Genomic DNA, 23,619 nt, shown 5'->3' with positions numbered 1-23,619 from the left:
TGTACTGCTTTTCTTGTTCAGTTTGTAATTGTATGTAAAACTGGCTTTGGGTTAAGGAGTTATGCCCATCACTATGGTGTCTGTTTTTTCCTCCTCCAGTCTTCATTAGGATGATGAAACTATGGAAAAACGTCATTTCATTTGTATATATTAAACCAGCGTGATGGAGCTATCTCTTCATGGGTGTGTGGTATCATCTCATATAGCCTTGGCCTATGAATGTCACTAGTGGTATTGTTTCCAAATAGGTTTTCTTGCCTCTGTTCTAATTAGAGATCTTTAATTTTGTCAGTTAAATAGTACCGTGGTATCCACATGTTTTTCCTCTTCTTAGGAGTATGGCTAACAGCTGAAGTAAAGTTTAGATACGACTACAGCAATGCTGAGCCTCGGTCTCACAAAATCAAGTGGAGAGCTTGCTAATGAAATGTGAAAGCAATGGGTGTCTCTTGCGTTTGCTTTCTTCTGCCACTGAGAAACAGCTCATTTCTGCACAAGGAGTTGACCTCCTGTAGCTCTGGGTTATCATTGCAATGTGTTCATTACTGCCTTTGTCTTGACCATTGTTTAATCATAGCTATTTAACGTGGAAGTTTGTTAGCAAAATGGGGCACGTGAAGCATTGGAATGTGCATTCAGGCAGATAGAAAGTGAGAGGGAAATCAGTGCTGCCCTCCCAAACTTAATTTTACTGATTTCTGGCTTAAAACTTGAAAATCTGTTGGCATTTGTTTATCATCTCAACAGGGTTAAGGACCACAAGATGTCAGTGTAGCACCAAACATGAAGAAAAGGCAAGCAGATTTTCTGTGGCCATCTAAAGTGTCAAGCTGGTAGAAGTGTGTTGACTGACTATGAAGCAAAACACCATGGTAATGATCTGTGTGATCAGTAACCTGGTCTGAAGATGGAACATGGGAAAGCAGCAGGGGGAGGCAGGCCGGAGCACGCGCTCGGTGCGGACTCTATCTGGAGTGAAGAGGCTGAGCGTGCCTGCAGAGAAGGAGGCAGCGCAACTCCCGTTTCCTCTTGCAGCGAGGCTGCCCAGCCCCGTTATTCCCCACTTAGCCTATTGATTGTTACTAAGCAGCGGTCAGGAAGCGGAGTGCTTTTTATTTTGAAGGTCCTACTCTCTTTTAATGTATTCTAATATGAATAAGAAATAATTATTGCTGCTCAGAATAGTGGTGGGGAAAAAAGCAAGCGATAGAAGTATGGTTTCTTGCACCATCTTCTGGGTCACTTTGAGCTTAGAGGCTCATGAGTTTTGAGGCTGGTAGTGGCTAAAGAGACATGTGCAAGAGCTGGGATTTGTTGTTCTTTTTTGCTGACGCTTTTTTTGCGGTTTTGTGTCTCCTTGAGAAGCTGTAGTGTGGAGGGTCAGATACTGAAGAGCCAAACTGTTTGGAAAATCTGTCTCCGCAGATTTTGCGGAGACAGTGCATTTCCAGGAGTGACTGTTTCCGAATGCAGTAGAAATGTTTGCTGCTTGCCTGCGTGTATTGAAACCCTGAAGTGCGACGACAAAGGAACCCAAAGAGAACGGCAGCAGAATTGCCCAGAGATGTCTGGGCTTGAGTTCTGTAAATTAAGCTAGCCAGTACACATTCTTAGGAAATTAGTTCATTTGGTCAGTCATGTATTTGCCGTCTTTGGCTCATACTTGCAGCAGAGGTGAATGTCTCTTTCTGATTTGGCTTAGTTTTCCTTACGTGTTGTGCATAACTCTCTAACTTTGGTGGCTGCATAGTAAGGGGTCAATTCTTGGTTTCCCCTTCTATTTCAGATTTATTCAGAGACAGTGCGGATGATTAAAGAAAAGAGAGAAATTGTAAATCATGAACTCATTATCTGGTAGATTTTTAAAATAATTAGAGGAAACCAGATAGGTTATTATCTGACAGATTAATAATTTCAGAATATATTTTACAGTGGAAGACAAAGTGTGGTGCTAATCTCCTTGGCAAAGTCTTCCTTCATTAACATAAAGCTGTCAGCACAGTTGTGGCCTGGCACGAAAGCTGGGACTGAAAAGAACTGTGAGGCTCAGACATGTCCGACTGGGGTATACCTGGGACCCCCCGAGCTTCCAGCCTGCTCCCTGCCTCTCTTAGCGACTGAAACAAAATCCGGTGCCACAAAGTTCAAGGACTGAGGAGTGCGCAGAAGAGCGCATAGAAACCAGAGCTTGGACACTATGTTCAGTTTGTACCTCTTTAAATCAGTTGTGTATTTCTGTTGTTTTTCTGGTTTTTGGTTTTTTTTGAACTACCGTGTTCCAGACTGTTCTCCATGAAGACAGGAGACATGTTGTTGGGGAACTGGGAAGCAGGAACTGCTGTTGGGAAACAAAAACACTAGTGGGAACTGCCAGGGAGCTTATCTGTAATGGCTGAACATAATGACATGCATTTCATTACTCCACCTTTCCCATGAATTCACACTGTTTAAAAAAGTCTCTGGATAGAGTGGTTTCTGATACAGCCTGGAAAATCTGAAGCAAGAGTAACAGAATCACAGTGTCACTATGCCTTTAAGCAAAATTTGAAGCAATAACTCAGGTAGGGGTGCAACTCTCATCCAGAGCAAGATAAACTGAAGAAGCTGAAATGCCATATGTGATTTTTGAACATCACTGAGATTTGGTTTGGTGGCATCTGTCTTAGGTGGAGTTTAACCTTATTGAAGACCACTGGAAAAAAAAAAATCAAAATAGATAATAGCGACATGTTTATTTGCCTAAGACCAAATTTGTTCCAATACTTTTCTCTATGGGACCTTTCCAGTCAGCACTTACTGAATGTAGTGTCTAGCTCTCTGCTTCAATGTTCTTATTAAAAAAAAAAAAAAAAAAAAACACTGGATGATTCAATTTTTGAAGGCTCTTAATACATTTTGCAGGTTCTTCTTATTAGTTCTTAGTGATGAACCAATGGCATGCTAAAACTTGTTCTACTGCCATATTGCCCGCTCTTTTTTTCTATTAGGCCTGTGCTCTGATAGGATATAGCCTTCAACATAAGCAGGCAATTTTGTTTTGAACTCTAAAACCTAATCAGGCATTACCTAAACACTTTCTTACCATTGCAAGTGACAGCAACATTTGATCCTGTTTCTGCCAAAATCAATACATGCAAACTCTCAAAGATAATACATTACACGAAATGAACTAGGGACTCATCATTTCTCTTCTTTCTTTCTCTCTTCTCTCGTTTTAGGAACACAAAATGTTCCTCTTTTTAAGTCTTGGTGTCCTAGAGCGCTTAGAAACATTTGAGGTTTTTGTGGTGAGATTACAAAGTGCTACGCCTTCATAATATGGACACTCCTGTAACAGAGGTGTATGGATAGATACTGTGATTTTTGTTACAGCTTGGTAAAATATTACCAGCCTACTCAGCCAAAGTATAGTGCTTTAGGTAGAGGAATTAAGTATCATTAGTTTGCTTCATTATCTCCATTGTGATAGTGGAGATGGATGAGTAGTTTTTGCGCCTGAGCTGGCAAATATTCCTGACAATATTTTAAAGCTGTTTCTATTTTCATGCTAGTTAAGGACAACTTAGTGCTGGAGAAGCATCATATAGTTATGTAAGCTAGGAGGAAGAGAAATTTAAAAACAAAAACAGAAACCTTGATTTGGGAAAATGTTTCTTCAGCTTTACCAGATCTGTATGCTATACCCACTTTAAGAGCTGCTCTTTGACTTTGTGCTAAAGTGCAGTAACTAGATATTTCTATCACCCTAAAGAAGAATGCAAGGAATCTTATAATAATATCAAAGAGAAGAAAAATGGATTACCTTAGAAGGCCTCATTTGAAAATGCTAATCTGAAGTACGCGTCCTGTACTTTGTCATTAGTGTTTATCTATAAATCCAGACGCGAAAAACTGAGAAGTGCTAATGCACCCATAAGGACACATCCAAATTGTATAAAGATAACTTTATGCAATGCATTTACCTGAGAGTGAGATGAATGGATGAGTGTATCTCTTACTTCTGTATTAATATACGTTGGTTCACTTTGGCTCTCCGACTGGCTTTTGGAGCGAATGGATGCAATTATTTCATTGATGTTCTAATTACCATCAGATTTTATTATTCAAAGACAGAGGATCACAAAAGACTATATTTGACAACAGACTTTAAAATTGCGTTCTGATTCACTTTGGTCTTACGTACGGTATACCTAGCAGGAGACATAGAATCCGCACCTATAAATGATGTTTCCATGGGAAGGAGCAGTTTGCAGGAAGGCTGGATTTCAGAGTAAATCATTGTCAGGTAGGCTTGTATTGTTGCTTTATCCCGTCAGTTTCCTGTTCCTTTTAACCTTCATTTTCCCAGACATTCCATAAAAAGGGGAAAAAAAACAAACTAACCTTCAAAATCTGGTTAGGTTCCCCCCCAGTAAATCTTGGTCTGATGAAGTTGTAGACTCTAAAATAGACGTATGGTCCCCCTGTTTGCTTCCAGCCTTACAATGTGAGATTACAAGACCGGGATGCTTTAGTTTGTCTGAAGAACGTTCCTGTTTTCTTTGTGTGGAACTCGATGTGCTGTCAATATCAAACCTAAAATTGTCAGAAATGCTGATTATTACGGTTTTCATTGGCTTCAGTAGCAGAATAGTTTGAAAGGTATGAAGGCCTGGCAAAGGGAAGAGCCTATTAAAATGTGTGTTTACATAAAGGGATGCAAATTAGAAAGTCCATCAGCACAGAATATCTAGTGGTCTGATAAAACACTATCAGAGACAAGGAAAAGCAGCATCCAGCTCTTTATTAACAACAACCCCAGGAGGAGGAACCACTGTTCAGGAAATTCAGAATTAAAAAACAAAGAAATTGAAATTTCCAATCATATCATTAGGACATTGATATATATCTGTAGCTTTAATCACATTTTGTGAAGTTACACTGCATAGATATATTTTATACAGTCAATGAAACAAATTTTAGTAAGAAAACCTTTTTTCCGTAGAGAACATTTAAATTCTGCTACTAAAATTTTTGATTAAAAAAGATTTTCAGGGGCTTGCTGTTTCAGTAGAAAATATACGCTCCTACAATTAGTTGCTTTCCGGCCTCAAAAAAAAGCATGAGGAAATGGGCACACAGTGGCCTTCATATATCTTCTGCATCTTTTGCCTGGTTTTGTATGCATTCCCTGGGCAGCTGGGAACTCATGAGTCATGGCGAGTTCATTCTCTCTCCCAGGTGGTTCAGGTTTTAGGCATAGATGCTCTCAGGCTGTGGTTCCATAAGACGGAAAATTGCAGTGCTGCTAGTCCTGGATCAGAACTGCAGCAGTGGCATGTCTGTCAGTCCTGAATGGGTGCCGTCTCCCTTTGCTCAGTGAAGTTTGTTTAGAAAATGAACACTCCCCACCCTCCCCTTCCAGGCCTAGCTTTGGAACTGGGGACTGTATATGGTGTCAGGAGCTACTTGTTCTTCAGTATGTACTAAGTCTAATGCTGAAGAAATGCGGCTCTGGCTTTTACCTGATTGGAATCACGTTTGTCATGCAGGTGATACAGTAGTTCTGAGGTCAGTATTAATGATCATGGAAACAAGGCCATACCTACTGGATATGATGATGTCGGCATGTTATGCTTCCCTTGAGAATGAAACACAAGTCATATACATCATGTATCCTCACTGATGTACATCCCTTTACAATATATTTGTTTCCAATAAAGATATATTTCATATTTGCAATATTCTAAGATAAAAAAAAAATAATGCTGGCGTAATTCCATGCAGCCAAAGAGAATTGACGCTTCTTTTTGTTGGCAAACAGGATTTTGGAACTTTAATGCACTTATAAATACTGTGTTTAAAATGGGACATGGAAAACTAATACCTGATGAAAGATAGAGGTTAATAATGCCCAAAAAGAGCTTGTGGAAAAAATAAAAGTACTGTGTTCAAGAGCTCGCCACTGTAATTGCCCAGATAATAGGGCCAGATGATATCAACATTACTCATGACAGCGAATGCCTGCCTCATTGAATAGTCCCCCTGACTATTCAGGGGCTGCTGGAGGTGGTCAGCCTGAGGCTGCCAGAATTGCCTTCCTATAAAGGTCTTAACTTTTAAATGTCATTACAGTGCTGTTAATCTCAGAGTCACTTTACCAGCATTGCCTATAGGAGATATGTCTAACTATAGACATTATAAACCTGACTTCAGGTACAGTTTATAAGTAAAATTGGATTAATGCAAATATTTTTGCTATGTAAATTGCAGCCATGCATGTGTAATTTTTGTTTCCTATTCTGCTAGGGCTAGGCCAAAACTGCACAACCAAATCTTATTTTTCCATTCCTGTGACAGAATTCAAATCACCTCAGATGAGTCTAAGGAGAATGGTAATGTCTTGGGTACATCAGCTGAGGTTAATACTTGCATAGCGCAAAGGTGCATAAACCAACTAAGCTGGGTTTCATGCAGGATTCAGGCTTGTATGGATCTCAAATGTAGGCTGAAACTGGGAAAGAGCGCTACAAGTTTTTAGGGTAAATTGCAAAGGCCTAGATGACCATCTGCAGCAAGATCTACTACCTACTGCTGGTTTCTAATCAGAGGTGATAGCATAGTATATCAGAGTATATCTGTAGTATAATTAACACAGGGAAAAAGGCTAAGAAGGGAACTTAAAGTAAGATAATGTGAGGCTTGTTCCATCTAGATATTTGCAGGAAACCAGCAGCATATTCTTTAATAACCCAGTCACTGATGTGCACTTAGCTTTGAGTAGGTGTACTATATTTGCTTTAGCAGTATGTGAAATGCTTTCCTCCTCTTCTTTTTAAAGGGAAGCTTCAAAGTTGTCAGACCTAAAATGACAATAATGCTATTAGAAAAATTCTCTGTGGCATGAAGTTTCATACCAAATGCTATGGAGTGAATAAATTCATCCTGAAAATAGCACTTGCAGCATGAAAGGCCTCCTCATCATGTTTGGGTGATTCATGTAAGATACAGGCACAGTTTGATTTGAGTTTTTCATATAAGCATAAAAATTCCTGATACGTGCAATAAAAATTATTCCAGCGACATCTTTGTGATACCATCTTCCTATTGGGGAGACTCCTTAGAGATCACTCAGGGTTTATTTTACCAGTGGCAACCTGCCTACATTGCTTCCTCACTCCTAAACCCTGTCTCTTCCTTTGCCTTCCTCCTGGTTCCCATCTGCTTTATTATTCACCCCAGCACAAAGGGCATGCAGCAAGCAAAATGGTGGTGTGACATGCATGTAGGTACTCATGAGCCACAATCAGATGTTTAATTTCAGACTAAACAGCCCCGGCGAGGTCCCTTTAAATGAACTTCCCCCCAAATGCTAACGGAAATAAGGCAGTTCACTTCAGGCTGTGTTTTTAATTTTGAATTTTCTTTCTTTCTGGCCCTCTCTTACAGATTCGCTTTCTTTTCAGTGGATCAGTAGTAGAAAAAAACTTATTTCCTGCTTTTCTCTTTCTTTTCTTTTTGTTGTCTTTTATGAAGTGAATTGGGTCTCTAGATCAGGTGCTAGCTTTTTTGGGTTTGGGGCTTTTTTAATAGCAGCTTGGAGGGAGAGCCTTTGAACACCTGCGGTCTCTAAACAGAGCATCACAAACCAACTTTGGATCCAAAGTCCTGACAGTCTTTTCCTTTCCTTTCCTTTCTTCCCTTTTGGTGTCAGGCTAATGTTTGTACCTTTTGATACACAGATCTCCAAAGGGACTTCTGGGCCATAACCTCAGAGTTCTCAGGCCGTGTTAGTTTTGATAAAACCAGGCATTTTTGCAGTCACCAAAGGCTTTGAAGAAAAATTAAGTCATTTTTTCCTCTCCTTTTCCCTTTTTTGGGATTTCAGGCCCCTTAACACTTCTCTAGGAGAAGGATGAAAGGGGGGCGGGAGGGAGGAGAACAAACTGCTGCTCCCTTGGAGCACTGAGTGAAGGAAGCTCAGTCTGCTTACCCGCTTGATAAATGTGTTTGTTGCTGAAAGCTAAAGTTCTGAAATGGCAAGACAAGGCATGGAGGTTTTATCTTGCGTAAGGGAAGATGCTTTACACTTGTTTCAGTGAAATGAGATTTTTAGGCTGACTTCAGGTTTTGACTTACCATCTGACTAATAAGGTTATATGTAAAGTAGTTCATGCGATGAGAAACAAGAACAGATCTCAGTGAGAAAACAAAAGCAATTGATAAATTGATATTCGCACAAGTGGCCTATGAGAAAAGATTCCTGAGATTCCCTTTCATGTGAATCCAGTGATGTGTGACTGTTCAGGGCAACTCTTTTAGCAGCTTGTGAAAAGGCTAGAACCCAATTAGAGGGATGAAGCTCTCCTGAGGGAGAGCTCATTCATTTCATTTTGGGGAAAACTTTTTTTCACCTTCTGCTCCGTTGTCTCCTGGGTGACTCTGACCAGTGAGAAAGACTGGTTGATGGGAATCTGGGAAGAGGTTTTAGAAATCCTGCCCCTTGATTTGTGCTGTGGTGAACCACTGCCGTGTTTGTCTACAGACTAGCACACGCTTTGTTTCCTTCCATAAATTTGAATGTAGTGTTTTTAATTTGAGACTATGAAGGGTAAGGATGCAGCAGAACTTGCATGATGGTGATGAAACTAGAAACCTGAGATACAAGACGGGAGAGAGGCTATAGCTTTAATCCAGTAGTGGCAGCATGAGTTACAATAGAACAGCGTGAGAGAGGGCTAGAAACTGGGAGACATGCAAATCCCAGACACCAGCAATGATCCAGGAAACTCCTGAGGCGGTTTATGACCGAACAAGGCTGGAACTGGTCTGTCAGAAATAAAAGAAACGTAGGAAATGAGAAACCAGCAAGAAAATAAAGTGCTTGAAAAGAAGAGGTTAAATTTTCATAGTGTATCCTCCACGGCGTGGGGATTAGGGGTAATGGGGCAGAAAGCATAGAAAGAGCAGTTCATTTTGAAGTCAATCAAAGCCCCTGATTTTGGACAGAGTAGGGTTGGTTAGGGTGGTGGCCGGATCAGAATACAGGCTGCGTGCTGGTTTAAAGAATGCTTAAGGCTCTGCAAGATATAAGAAATGAACCTACCAAAGTAGCATGCCCAAGAAAAACTACTGCGTGCAATGTTTCCACTGACTAGTCACTTTCTAGAAAATGGAGTTTTAAGAAGACAATGCAGGAAACGAGGCCAAATTTAGTAGTGAAAGGCAAAAGTATGTTTAAATGTGGTTTGCCGTTTTCGAAGCACAGCGTTTTGTTTCGGAAATACTCGAGCTTTTCATTTTTACGTTTTCCTGCAGAAACTCATTGGCTTCCAATTACAATAAAGTATTTTATTTCTCCTTAAAAGCTGGTTTAAGTAAAACAAACAAACTGTAGAATAATTAAATAGTGCCAAAATAAAAGTTTAAGAATAAGTGAGAGGTTTCTGCTTTTTTTTTTAATTGGAAAAAAAAATAAACAAACTAAAATGAAAAACATGGTTTGGATCTGATCTGAACTGATTTGATTTAAGTTCATCCACCAAACTTACAAAATCCATTATTCCCCCAGATCTAATTAGCCCTGGATGCAGGTACACATTTTTTGCCTTTTTCTCTTTTGGTTTCACCATTCACCTACACAATGTCTCTTCTAGACCTTAGCTTAAGGAAGATACTGTTAAGAAGTCTGTTGTAAAAGAAAGATTGATCTAATACCAACAGAGATATTAAACCTCAAGGAAACAACAAGGCACCTATTGATATAAAATAGACCAAACATTTCCTGTGCCAATAAGCAGTAGAAAGAAGAGAGTTCTGTTCACTGTATCTGCCCATGAGTCTCCTAACATCAAGGCATATTCTTCACTGCTACTGAGAAAACCTTGAGGCTTTAGAGCTCAGCCAAGCATCAGTATGTCACTAAAGCAAAAGCTTGATACTCAGGACAGTCAACTGTATGCGGTACATAAAATTTCCTCTAGAACAGCTAGTAAAACAACTCAATGTAGTAGCTAAGAGTTTTCCCAGCCTGATATCGTTGAGTTCGACTGGCTTTCTGCTTTACAGAATATCATGGTTTTCTCTTTAACCAAGGTCTCCCAGCTGAGCCCTAACTGCTGGGCTACGGAGATGCTCTCATTTACTTTCTGCCTCAGTGAATGCATAAGCAGAACAGCTCCAGCGGGGAGAGCAGGGAGCTGTGCGCTGGGTCAGGATGTAATTTGCTGTTCTTAATGGAGAATGAGGGTTTGTCTACATGCAAAAGTTGCCTTTCTGTACTGTTGCGTATCCTGTAGGGAGCTGCTCTGCATCCGTGCACGCTTATTTTCTTCTGTCAGTGGCGATATACTACTGCAAGTGTATTATTTAGTGTGAAAGAGCTCTGGAACTCCGCTCATCCGCTAGGAATGTAACTGTTCATGGCAAATAAAAATTAGAGCTAGGTACTCTTCAGAAAGTTAAGTGATTGCTAAGCCCAGCAGACGTGTGAAAAGGCAAATGGCAGATGCATTCTGCAAAATATAACTCCCCTGACCAACCCTTGTCCTTCCTCTTTTTCTTGACCTTATGTTCTGACTGTAATACACAGATGACTAAGACTGTGAGTGGGAACTCCAGTGTTCTGGTGAATCTTGCTGAGGCAGCTTAAAACGCTGCTAACCCCTGAGTTAGCCCTACCCTTTGGCAAGAGGTTGCCGCATCTGTAACTGGATTAGTAGAAAGTAACAAATGCAGCATCTCAGCCGTGACAACAGCAGTTTCTGTATTATGGCAAACACATTGTCATTGACCGTTCAGGCTAATTAGGCCAGTGAAGTAAGACTGCCCTGATAAAGGAGCCTGGAGTGGGAGTGGCTGAAATGTTTGCACACACTTGCTTCTGCTGGTTTTCTTCAGGAACGCAGGAGGTCAGCAAAGGAGCAGGGAGGTCAGCAAGGTATGGGAACACTTCAGTTAGTTTCACCGGAGCTCGAGAGTCAAAGCCCCAAGCTTTGTCTTTGTGAAGCAGAACAAATTGACTGTAGTTTCAAGGTCTTTCTTGAAGATATTTTTTCCTGAAGTGCTACTTTTAAAAGAAAAAGTGGGGAGATTAAAAATTAAAAAATATAGTCACACCACGGGAGATTCTCAGGTCAGTTAAACCTTCTTCTTCCAAACCTGACATTAAGAAAACAGAAAATGTCGTCAGTAAAATATTCCTGAAAGAAAATGAATCAGGAAGTATGGTTGTTTCTTCTATCTTTGTTTTTGAGAAAACAGTACTTTTCAATGACTTTTTGTTCCCTCTTTTTTTTTGCTTCTCTGTCTGCCACCATCTCAGCCCCAGCTCCTCGTGTCTGCGCCAGTGGCTAATGTTAGGGCTACAGAAATGACTAGGGGCTGGAAGTGACTAGGGAATGAAGTGACTAGGGATTTTTAGTTTGGATTACAGGGCAACTCTGTCCACCCTTTCACAATTAGTTCTCTTCCTCAGAGGGAAAAAGTTACCAGAGAAAAGAGCTGTCACTTCCCCTGTAGTTCCATTGCTAAGAAAGCTTGGGTGGAGTTCCCATATTTGTCATTGCTGCCATGTTTCAAAGATGTATCACACTAGGCAGAATTTCAGAGAAAAAGGAGCTGGATTCTTTCTTTTTTAGTTACTTGGCTGGGGAAAGGGGACATCATGTTAGACCATTCCCTGATGACCTTGATGGTGCTTGTCCCAGAGTAGGTGGGATTTTTTTGGTAGACTGGGCTGAGTGTGAGCAGAGGCAAACTGCTAGGATGGTATGGAAATCTGGTTGTGAGTTGTAGGAACAGCTTTTGATCTTTAGAAGATTCGCTAAAAAATGGCTGCGGCTTTCTGTGCTGCCCGCAATGCAGTGGTTTGTGGTGGAGTCTTTACCTTAGGGTGAAAATACTCCTGTCCTGTCTTGGCCAATAGCCACAAAAACCAGGATCCGAGCTGGCAAAGTTGCAGGGCCACATGCTGTCTGTGCAATTAAGATTTTTCACAGAGCTGTCTGTCCTGGTATAATAAAACTCAGCTTTTGGCAGTGTGGACATAACTCTTTCCTTCTACCTTCATCATGAAGTAATAAAGACAGCTCTTTTCTCCTTTCTGATGCCATTTTTCTGATTTAACAGAAAAGGAAAAGAATCAGTAGGATTAATCCCTTCGGAGCACAGTATTTAGCACTCATTTGGCAGCTGATGTGAACCCTGTTGTTAGAGGATTAGACACAATCCTGGTCTAGAGTAGCTGGGTACCTATTGCAGCATTACAGGAGCTCTCTTAGCTTTTTCTTCCCATCTTCAAAATTGGCTGTCAACACCTTCCTGCACAGCAGTTGCCCCTTCAACCAACTCATTTGTAGCAGTTATGGCTCATCCTAGTTCATCCACTCGGCCCGGCCAGAGGTCATTTTTCAATGAGCAAAAGCAGGAGAGAGAGAACCTGTGAAAACAAACCACGGCAGGGCAGTTGTATTGTGGTTGCTGTCAAGACATTTATTGGTATGCCAGTTGTGCTTCAGCCTTCCAGTTATATAGCTTTCTTGATTTTTAAACTTACTCTTGCTGGTAACATTTCAAAACACCATGGGCAAACTGTTTAAAGGTGATAGTGCAAAATGCCAACAGAAAAATAAATGGGAAAGGAGGAGGAAGGTGAGAGTTTGTAAGTTCTGGGTTGGTTTGTTTTTATTACTCATTTTTCATTTGATTTGCGTTTGGAGTGGAAGGTGTATGTAATCATGTGGAAACTGAATAAAGACAGCTCACTTGCAGGTGCTGAAGAGAGAAAGACCTCATTTTCCTGAAGGAAGTGGCTATTGAGAGATGATAAGGTGAAGCGCATTTCAAAACTGGACTCCAGTGTAGAACCTCTCAGCAGCCTTGGATGGGTTAGGGAGGGGAAGGCCCTCTCCAGCCCCAGTAGTAGCGATGGGGACAGAAGAACAGCCCTGCTCTGCTTCATCTTCTTTGTGGCAAACCTGCCTCCCCAGCACACTGGTGAGGGGAAGCATTCTTCTCTTTCTGTTTTCTTCCCTTTGCCTTCTTTCAGGTCTTCCACCCTTAATCCTCCTTTCCCCTCTTGCTCCGCTGCTGCTGTGATTAGTTCGCTGCCTACATGATGCTCGGCTGGCAGCTATGGTAAGTAAAAGCCAGAGTGGAAGGAGCCTCTTTCTGAGACCATGTACATGGCAATGGCCCTTGTGGCTTTTATCTTTTGTATAGAAATGGAAACTGGTATTATTCAATCAGTTAGCTGAACTCATGAATGGGAAATGAGTGAAACACTGCAGCTCTTGCTTAACGCTCGTTTCAAAAGTCAGACCTGCTACCACAAACGGACCAAAGGACAGAGCATTTAACACTTGAGTAGCAGTTTCTTTTGAAGCCTTTACAGAAAGGAAAAGGAAGACCTGTTCTTGCTATGTTTTTTTTTCTTCCCCAAAAATGTGATAAAGGAAGCTGATTAAAAAAGAGGACTTGAGTTTGGCAGACAAATAGATGAGGGATTGAGCCCAGGGCAACAGGTGAACCAATTTTTACTGAATGTATTTCTCCCTCTAGGTCAGTCCTTTTAACCAAATGTTGTCAAGTGTTTGAGGCAGCACACACCTGTATCATCTATGGAAATTGGGATTTGAACCCAGCTTTGATTTGACAGCCTGGTGCGTTAGTCAATATCTGAGACTCTGCAAGTGTGAAATGACTGCTACGCTAAACGGTAGTACTATCTTAGCACGTGTTTGCTGTTCTGGCTGCTTGAAGTAGGCTTTGTGTGCAATCGTATTTCAGACTGGGTATTATTTAGATTGTAGTTTATTCTGCCTTCCTTATCGCCTAGCTTGATACCAACTGTGGAACTGGCCAGGTCCACTCAATTATTTATTATAGTACATAGTAATTAGGCATTTGACTTTAACCTCAAGCCTGTGCAAGGTATCTCCGTTCCAAATACGGAGCATGAAGAGAGTTAGGTGTCTCAGAATAGGATAAAAAGCAGACAATACATTGAGCAGGGAATTTCAGCCAGATTTCATCAGTCATCAACCACAGCAATAAAGATCATGAGAAGAAATGAGTTCCTAGAAAGGTTTACTGCCCATCAGGGATGGTATGCAAATTTTCTCAAAAATAAAAAGATACAATGGGGTGGGACTAGGAACATCAGATTCAGCTTTGGCCTGTTTCTGACTTTCATTAGGTCAGTTCATCCATGCTGGGGAATACTGTCCCCCTTGTAACCAGGCCACCTATTTTCCAGCCCGCTTGTAGTTCTTAGTCTCGTATGCTGAATTCTGCAGCTGCATCCTGAGCGTTATGGAAACTGTAACGCTGAAAGTTTTGGTTTGAAGCAGTCGTTAATGAGTATTGTAGACAAAATCACTGAAGGTCTGCGTTTGCTTAGAAATAGTTTGGCAAAATGGAAAATTAAAAAAGAAAAGCAAAAAAACAGAAGTGTGGATGCTTCAGAGGTTTAAGTAGTTGCTTTATTTAAATTAAGAGTAGATTTGACATGATTTTTAAGTTCATGCAAAATATTTGTATTTGCAACTTCTAGGCAACGTAGGTGTGCTTTTTATGGTCATCTTCTGATATTCATATCTTCACAACTTGATTAGCTTCCTTTCTGACCTACAAGTAACAGTAAATTGCTTAGTAATCTGAAAGATCTTTCTAAGTACTTTTTGTCCATGAAGCTATTGCTTTGATTATGGGCTCACTTTTAGGGAAATACGTGGAATGAGTACAATTCATCGTTTGGATCACTAAGGAAGATATAACGCATTTAACGTAAGACTAGAAACTGATCTAAGAGGACACGCTGATGATGCTGTGATTTGTTAATAAAAATAGCGGCCGTGTGAAACTAGAGCAGGATAGGAACAAATTTTTCCATTTCATGAAAAATTCTGCTTTATTAACTTTTCATTGTTTTCTTGGATTGCTCCCCCTAAAAGAAACAATGGAATAAAAATGTATTGAGTCTGCTAAAACTTATATTTTAATTTAATAAAAATGTTTCAAACTCTTCTTGGTATAATAAATACGTTTCTGTTGAAAAATCGCCCTAAAGGAAGTATTCAAAGAAAGATAATAAGTAACTTAAGTAATTTGTTTTTTAAGGTAAACATTTAGGAAAACTTTAGGGAAGTCAACGTTTTAAAATACTGTAGTTGTAACAAACGGGAATTTATTTTGGATCAGGTAACTGCTCTGGTAAAAATTTCCAGATAGTAATGACTTCATTATGAATTCATAACAGTAGTAAAATTAAAGGCTTCTAATAATTCATTTGAATTATATGAAACAACTCTGCACAAAAGCTATTGAGGTAGTAGTGGTGTTTATATAAGCAAACGCTAAGTGTCGAATGCATTCAGTGGACGATTGTTATTGCTTGTTGCATTGTGAGTCTTTTCTGCACTGGTCAGAACTGGTGTCAATTGCAGTAAGTGTGCCTATAAAATGGGTGTGGGGTTATGAGTACAGCCAAGACTGTGGTTAAGTCTGTAGAATTTAAACTGTGCTAAACCCTTTGCAGGTTTCTAAAAGAAATCGTTTAGTTCTGATAGTAGCCATGCTTACAGGATGAATTAATGACCGGGCTTTTGGAGGAGGTGTTGCTGTTGAGGGTACAGGGGGTTGCTTTTTAGGGGAATGTAGACCATTGTCTTATTTGCCACATACGAAGTGAATTGACCAGGGGATTTTGGCTCCTTGAGTCAGTGAAAACGCCACATGCTGAGTTCCACAGGAGAATTAAGGTACATAAACTGACGTTTTATGTCCTCCTATGGACTCTGGGGGGGGGAGCGCGCTACCCTGGAGGTTATGAGTTGAAATTACATGATCCCTGTGCAGAACAGCATGCGAGATCAGTCTATCATATATCATTATATACTGCCTTGAGCACTGGGCTTGAGTGAGGAAGACTTGGTGTTACGGTGTTGCCTTTGATGCCGGCTTGCTACGTGGCCTGTCTAATTAACCTCTTTGGATCTCTTGTTCTTGGGATCTAAAATGGGGATGATAATCATTATTTAGCTGAAATGGGAGCTGTGCAGATTAATGAGGCAATGTTTATGAAGTTTTAAGCTATAGGAGATGCTATAAAAACTCAGAACATTTATTGAAAAAAGGTTTTAAGGTGCCAAATTAGAGACTCACAGTACACAGGATGCATAGCCCCTTTAACGCTGGGTGATGATCTGTTGGTGCTGCAAAAGAAATGGTCTTACCATTACCCGAAGTCTCATCGTTAATCTTACATTAGATCTAATCTTTTAAAATGGGGTGGCACGTGTGACCTCCCCTGGCCATTGATGGGAGTTAGGTGTGCACCCATGGCTACCCTGGCCCAGGCAGGCTGATCTGACAGTGCTGAGCCCAGGAGGTCTCAGCTCCTCAGCCATGTCTGAGCTCTGAGGGAGGTCGGGCCTGGCAAAGTTACTCAGATGCTTTAAACAAGAGCTATTTTAGGCTATTTTTTGGTCTGAGCTTTCAGAATAAGCCTGTTCAATGGTATACCCCACTGCTGATCCACTGCCGGTGATGCTGGAGCTTAGCTGGCAGCATCCTTACACTGCCAAAATGCGTGAAGGAGCATTGGCAGGGCAAAGGCTCTGCCTTATGTGCTTCCTCTCTAGCTATTATTTACATCACAGTATCGTTAACCAGAGCGCAGAAGTGAAATGGGCCCTGAAAATGTTAGTGGTACACAGACTTTGCTTGACTGATGTGATATGTTCCTCAGTTTAAATATAAATATTTTTGCAAAAGCTTTGTAGATGAGAAGAGTTTACCTAGCTGTTCTATTCTGCCAGACAGCAGACTTGTATTCTGGATAGTTTCTTGCTGTTTTGCAGTCAAATAGAAAAGCCAGCATTCCTTATCATTTTCCATGTGGCTGCCTTAGGAAAACCAAAAGGGTCCTGTACCAAGAGCGCCTTTGCAGCAACAGCATCTGGCTCTGCAGTTTTGTGTGAGTTTTAATATGCTGGTGCTATGCTACTGCTAACATTACTTTTCTTTAGCTGCTTTCTACCTCATGTATGAAAAGGAAGATCTTTTTTCCTCTTTAATACAGTGCAGAGGTTGTTTACATTTTGAAGATGGTGACCTTAGTTCAAACTGGAAGCACTGCTAGAACAGCACAAACTGTGATGAATTCTAAATGCCATTTTTGTAAAGATGTGTCCATTGCACTGCTGATGATTTGAACACTCAGAAACCTCTGCAGCTTCTCACAAAAGGAGAGAGAGGAGGGAATGAGGCATCTGCAAAAAAAAAAATATATGACAGTGCTTCTGTTGCACAGTGTAATTGCCATAACCAGAATGAGAGATCTGGTGTTAAAACTAGGAACTAGGGTGGGATTTAGCTCACCTAACTTTAGAAAACTGGCCATCTGTATTTATGCAGGCAGCCCAAATTTCCCTTTAGAGACGATTTATTCAGCCTCCTTCAGTGCCTGCTATAGAAGGAGATGAATTAGGACCAGAATGAAACTTTGGTCAGCCCGGACAGGTAGGACTTGACTAAAGAGAGCCTTCCTGGTCGTGTTGAGCAAGACCCTGTATGTGTCAAACAGTTTCCGCCCCAGTCCTGCACTGAGGTCACAACTAAGCAGTGACTCGTAGTGCTATTTTAGAAGCACATTACCTATTACAGGGGTAAGGGCCATGAACTGCCTCAGAAACCCACAGGCCAGGGGGGAAAGAGTCACCAGGAGGATATAGTGGGTGCTTTGTACAGCACAAACTCAAGAGAGTTGATATGCATTCGTGTAGAAAAGCTGGTACCTTTGGGTGAGTGTCAGATGCTGATGTGTGTGCTAGTTGTGTGACAGGAAGGGATCGGACAGAGCCCCCCTGTCCTGTCACCAGAGGAAACCATGTAGCCCACCTCAGTGAAAAGCGAGAACACTGAGAATTTAGCCTGCCCTGTACCACCTTTCCTTATGGTACTGAGGACACGTCTTCCTGTCTTCACAGTGCATATCACTGTACAGTCTGATTTCCTGTTAAAAGCCCACAGGAAAAGAAAGATTTTTTCCTAACGTCAAAAATCACATAATTTCTCTTTTTTTTTTTTTTTTTTTTTTGAGGAATCCTGTTCAGTTTTTCCCTTCAGTGTCTTTGTGGATTAAGACACTCCCCCAAATCAACTTTTTTGTTTTTATTGAGCACGTATGATAAATTTGTCTAATCTGATCCAAAAACAACCTCCATTTCACTATACAAATTACTGTAGAGGTTTTTCCTGTAAGTAAGCGTATGCATACTGTCTAATGCTGTCATTCCTGATGAGGAAATAGTGCCATACAGCTGCATTCGTGCCAACATGGTCAGCAGCAAAGAAACTGAAGCTTTCTGGGTTTTTTGATGAAAAACCGTCACAAAATGAGTGTCTTGACTGCTCTGCATGTGTGCCACGAGCTTTCTTGCTTCCCTCTTGAAACCGTTGTGATCTAGCAGAACTTGTCTGTGCTTTTCTGTGCTGAATAGCCAGGTTGTGTTGTTAAGCGCTAGGCAGGGGGACTTTTAAGCTCAAATAGCAGAGCGCCAAATTTTGGCTTAATTTATATAACTCAGCATAGCACTTGGCAGAAGATAGACCTAATTAGGTCTATCTTCTTCGTGGTCAATCCCTTTTCTCCTTCTTTCTGTTCTCCTGTCAGCTCTCACCAGATCACTGGCCATCTGGTTAGGAACTGGAATGTGTTTCCCAAGAGGGGACCTAGGTTTCTAAAGACAAAAGTGACTTAAGTTTTTTTTTTTTTTTTTTTTTTCCTTTGCTGCATGCTGATGAATACAACGTGGGTTTAAAAATGTGCGATTCTCTTCTTGCTGATTGGCTGCAAGCCCTCATCTGGAAACAAAAAAGAATTTATGGAAGTGAGTGTTAGTTGCTGCTTTTCGTAACTGCCTTGAGCTGCCTGGGAACTATGGGACTGTCTGTTACAGCGTTTTGTTTTGCCACCCATCGCTGCAGTCTCTGAACGTGTTATGTATAAAACAGGCTAGGAGAACAAATTCCACAACAGTCCTCCTGAGTGTTTGACTCATCAACTTTTTTTTCTGTTTGCTGAAAGTTTGACCTGAATCAAAAATACTGTCTTTTAAGTACCAGTAAAAGCTTTCAGTTCTGTTGGTCTAGTTTGAGATTTTGGAACTACTAGAGTAAGCCAGTTAAGAAGTATCTTTTTAAAACGCATATTTAGACATCCAGCTTTTACTTCTGAAAGGGCAGTGCTGGAACCAGTGCACATCTTACTGCAGGAAGACACCTTTCATGAGTTAGCAGTCAGATTTATTTCCTGAGCAGCTTTCACTGCAGTGTTAAAGAGTGTCTGAGGTGTGTTGAGCAACATTCAGTGGTCCAAGCCACAAGAAACAACAGGGAGGAATACATTGTTTCTTTCCCAGAACTTCTTTCAGTGAAGCCTTTGTGTTACCTGTGATTTATAGTCCAGTTCTGTGCTCCGATGATCACTATCGCTCGTACTTTTTTGCATCAGATGTCCAAACTTTATGACTACTGGATTTTATTGCTTTCATAATTTCCACCTTGAAATTTGAATATTTAAAACAAGCTTAATTCTTTTCTTTCATTGGTTATCAACAGCAATAAAGATTTTGCAGGCCAAATTAGAACGACAAGCGTCAAATCTAACATAGGAGGAAAATGGAAAAATTTAAAACTGAAGGAATTCCCCTTTTTCCCCCCCCTTAAAACATGCCTATCATCTTCACTTTCTGCAGAAGTCACTGGACTCTAGGACTTCCCCAAATATGTCTAAGAAATAATAGAAGAGAGACAGAATGAAGGGAACGTTTTAATCAAGAGTCTAGTTCACGTGCAGACCATTACAAAGCAGTAATGGTGGCAGCTGGGCTTGAGTCACCTTCTGAGAGGTGAAGGAGGGGATTAGAGAGAAGAAATTCTGTATCACACGTCCTCCTTGGGCTATGGGCTGCTTACTGTTATATCCCAAAGGAGGACTAGTTCTTCCGGCTGCCTGGCTTTGCTGTGATAAATCAAGTTTGCCTAGATAGTAGGGTTTTGTTACCATGGCTCTTTTTCACTGAAATTACTCAAGGGATGATTATACTAGCAGCTCAGCAGACAGATATGGGGGCCCAGTGACTTTTAGCTACCATGGTAGTGGCCAGAGAAAGACATTTGTCCAAATTCTTTCTTGTACAAAGAATTTTTGAAATCAATGAATCAGAGAATCAGTTGGTGTACTCTGGCTGTTACTGTGACTGATTTATTAAAAAGAGAGTCCTATTAGAAAAGATAAAATGCCCATATGATCTAAAAATCCCACTAGAGAGGACACCAATAACACTTTCAGCGATCTCTGAGAGAAGGCCACAAATGTGAGACTGGAGGAGGGAGAAAGAATGATAGAAATGCAGATAATCTGCTCAACCTATGTAAAGAGACAGTGCGTAATAGTACCAAAACCGGTACTGCGATTAGCCAGTGAGTGAAGAGAGAAACAATGACTCTGCAGCAAATGATGATATGCAAAGCAAGGATGCCTAGGGAGAAGGTAAGAAAAGAAGTTTTGTTGCGAATAATGGTCAGATGCTGAAAATGAAGTTGAAATTGAAAATGCTTCTCCATCTCTTCAGCAAATAACCAGTAGAACTGGTTAAAGAAAATTGTACAAAAGTGTTTGATTTTTCTTGTGGAAATTGCCGCAGCTAGAACGTCCCATGCTCAGTTTAACTAACTAAATAAATGGGCCCTGAGATGTGCAGAAGCCAAAGGTCAGGTGTGTGCAGGGCACAGTTCACCTCCTGCCCAGGGTCCACACTGCTGGGCTGCATTTGCTTTGCCTTCCTGAACAGTCTGTAGAGGTGTTGCCTTTTTCAAAGGGAAATAGAGTCAGATCCGTACACCGTACATCTCAGAGTCAGAGATGTGCAGTGAACAGGCATTGCTGTTTTGTGGCCAGCCGTCATTTATATGCATGTTAGGAGCTACATAGAATTGCAACAGCTGAGGAATTGCACTCTTTGGTGCCCCAGGAGTCAGGAACCTGTTTGTTCCCACTTCACCTCTTTTTTCTCCATTTTTTTTTCTGGGAGAGGTCACTGCTATTGCTATTATTTTATTTGCAGCTGGTGAGTCGTGGGCTTTGGTAATCATTAGTGGTTCCAATGAGCTCTAGAAACAGACAGGATAACATCATTTCTGCCTTGCTGTTCTTAGTCTCCCGTGAAAGTGAAATCTATACAGAACTTAATTACATTTTATATCTTATGTGTTGTTTTAACTGAACTAATATTTACAAATGAATTTGACAAATATCATTACACTTAAAGGAAGGTCCCCCTCTGTGTTGTCTTTCCAAGTTGCTGAAAAGAAATTAGAAAGAATGAGTTCTTTAGGAAACTTTAATTACTAGCTGATTTCATTGACCCTGTATGCTGGCGGCATCTGCCTTCCAATCTTTTCCAAATCGTTCCTCTTTTCATTTGGATGGTTAGAGCTACATCAAGATGTGGCCATAATAATTATAATGATTAAAAATTAGGGGTTTCTGCTATAAAGAGTTTTTCTGGTTCCAGCCAAAGGCAAAATACAGCCTCAAATTTCTGTTCTCTCCTTTGTACTAAGGAGATGAGTTTTGTAGATGAGTGCATGAGAAAAGAGGCAGCTGATAACAAGCTTAAAGAGGAAAGGAGACATTTTGTGGAGTCTTTCTTAGAGCCCTAGCTCACATTCTTGTGTTAGAGGATAAGTCCAGTCTCTCGTTTTGGGCCACAGCCTAAAGGAGCTCTTCAGCAGTAAAGGTGGCAGATTTGGTTGCTGTTGCACTTTCTGATTTCAGCTCACTGATCTAGATTAATGTTTTGCATTTCAGTTCCTAAACTTTCAAACAAGGTAAATAAAATGACCACAGGCTTTTAGCTAACAAACACTAACAAGTTCATCTGATGCCTTCCAGTTCTGTTTAAATAGCTGTGTACTGGAAGAAGACAACTGTGTGTTGGTCTAAGCTAACTGCGTTTTCATAGTTGAATACACCTGTCAATTAAAGGAGTCCTTTGGTGCGCTCTGAACTCTCTCTGACCAGTCCTTTGACCTTCCTGTCCGCTGTCAGAATTCTAGTTGGAGAAACTGATTTTTGCACTTTAATCCAGTCTAAATCTTCAGAATATCCCAAGGTATTAACCATCCTGCAACCACTTTATACTGGAGAGGGGCGGGAACCGTCAGAAAGTAGATGCTAACATTGAAGAAGACTATCCCGTTCCTTTCCGAAGTGAGTTAAGAAAGAAAAGCAAGTACCGTAGGACCACTGCTTCCAATATGCAGTTGGGATATGGAGAAAATATAGAACCCTATCCTTTTTCCAGCGCTAAATAAGCCCAAGGGGGGGGGGAGGAGGGAGAGATGCCCTGATGTATTTTTCTTCCTTTAACTGTCAAAGGTGAAGAGGTGGTGCTAGTCTAGGTAGTTGGCACGGGACCTGACTTTGTATTTTGTAATAAAACTTTAGATTGTTGTAACCTATCTGTAATTAATATTTCAATAAACTGAAAAGTCCACAGTAGTTCAAGCATCCCTTGCTTGCCCTGGCGTTCTTCTCCACAGCAGAGCCCTGTGTTGACACACTGCAGAAATCAAGTGTGCGCAATACTCTGAAGGCCCTGCATATAAACAATGGAATATGACTTGCAGTTTTAACTCTACCACATGCTTGCCTTTCTCAGTTTAATAGTATCAGCTAACGAATAGTTTATTTTCTGTACCTTAAGGAAATGCGATGATGAAACTCATTTTTAACCTGCCTGTCCTGTTTATCCCAGTTTTAGCATCCTACCTGTGTTGTTTCCTTCTTTCCTTTGCCATCTTTGTAGGCAACTAAATTAGGCATTTTCCTTTAAAATTCCAGTTTCTTATTGGGTGGCAGGGACTAAATGAGGAAGAAGAAGAAAACCCCCGAAACAATTCGTACTTGATAAATGAATTTATGCCTTTTCCATGGGAGGAGAGAGAAAAACAAACCGCAATTAATTTAACAAATTTTCTATCCTTAATGTTTCAGGGGAGATTGATGCCGTTTATATAACAAGGGACCTTTCCTACCTTTGTTCTAACACAGCTGCAGCTACTTAGCCACACGTGACCCAAGAAATGCCCAGAATGTGTTTTTGCTTAATTGGGCAATGTATCTGTTTAAAGGGCACGTAAGGTGTGACTGACAAACATCTGCCATGAACAATATTATGTCTGTATTAGAAACATGCAAATAGATTTGCACTACTTAAAGAGCTGCTGCCATCTTCTGCATACTTTATCAAAGTTATCAGTAAGTATTTAGAAATGTTTCTGCCTTACATATTTCTGTTTTGTATTATTTTCTCCTCTCAGCATGCTATATTAGCATGGTCATTTACATGAAAGTTGAGATACTCCTGTTTTTTTTCCTGTTGATTTTGTTTTTGCTGATGCTATTCTTGGTACTGTTTTTCTAATATCACTCAGTTTTAGTACTCAGCTAAGACTTACACTATTCTGGCAGTGACATCTGCTTCATCACTGCTGAAATGTGTGAATTGTTCTTCCAGGAGTTCCCTTTTCTTCTCTTTAAGAAGAGCTATATTGGCTTATGTGGTGAGA

The sequence above is a fragment of the Struthio camelus genome, chromosome 7 (assembly GCF_040807025.1).
Source record: "Struthio camelus isolate bStrCam1 chromosome 7, bStrCam1.hap1, whole genome shotgun sequence".
NCBI classification, from domain to species: domain Eukaryota; kingdom Metazoa; phylum Chordata; class Aves; order Struthioniformes; family Struthionidae; genus Struthio; species Struthio camelus.
This window is presented reverse-complemented; position numbering follows the sequence as displayed.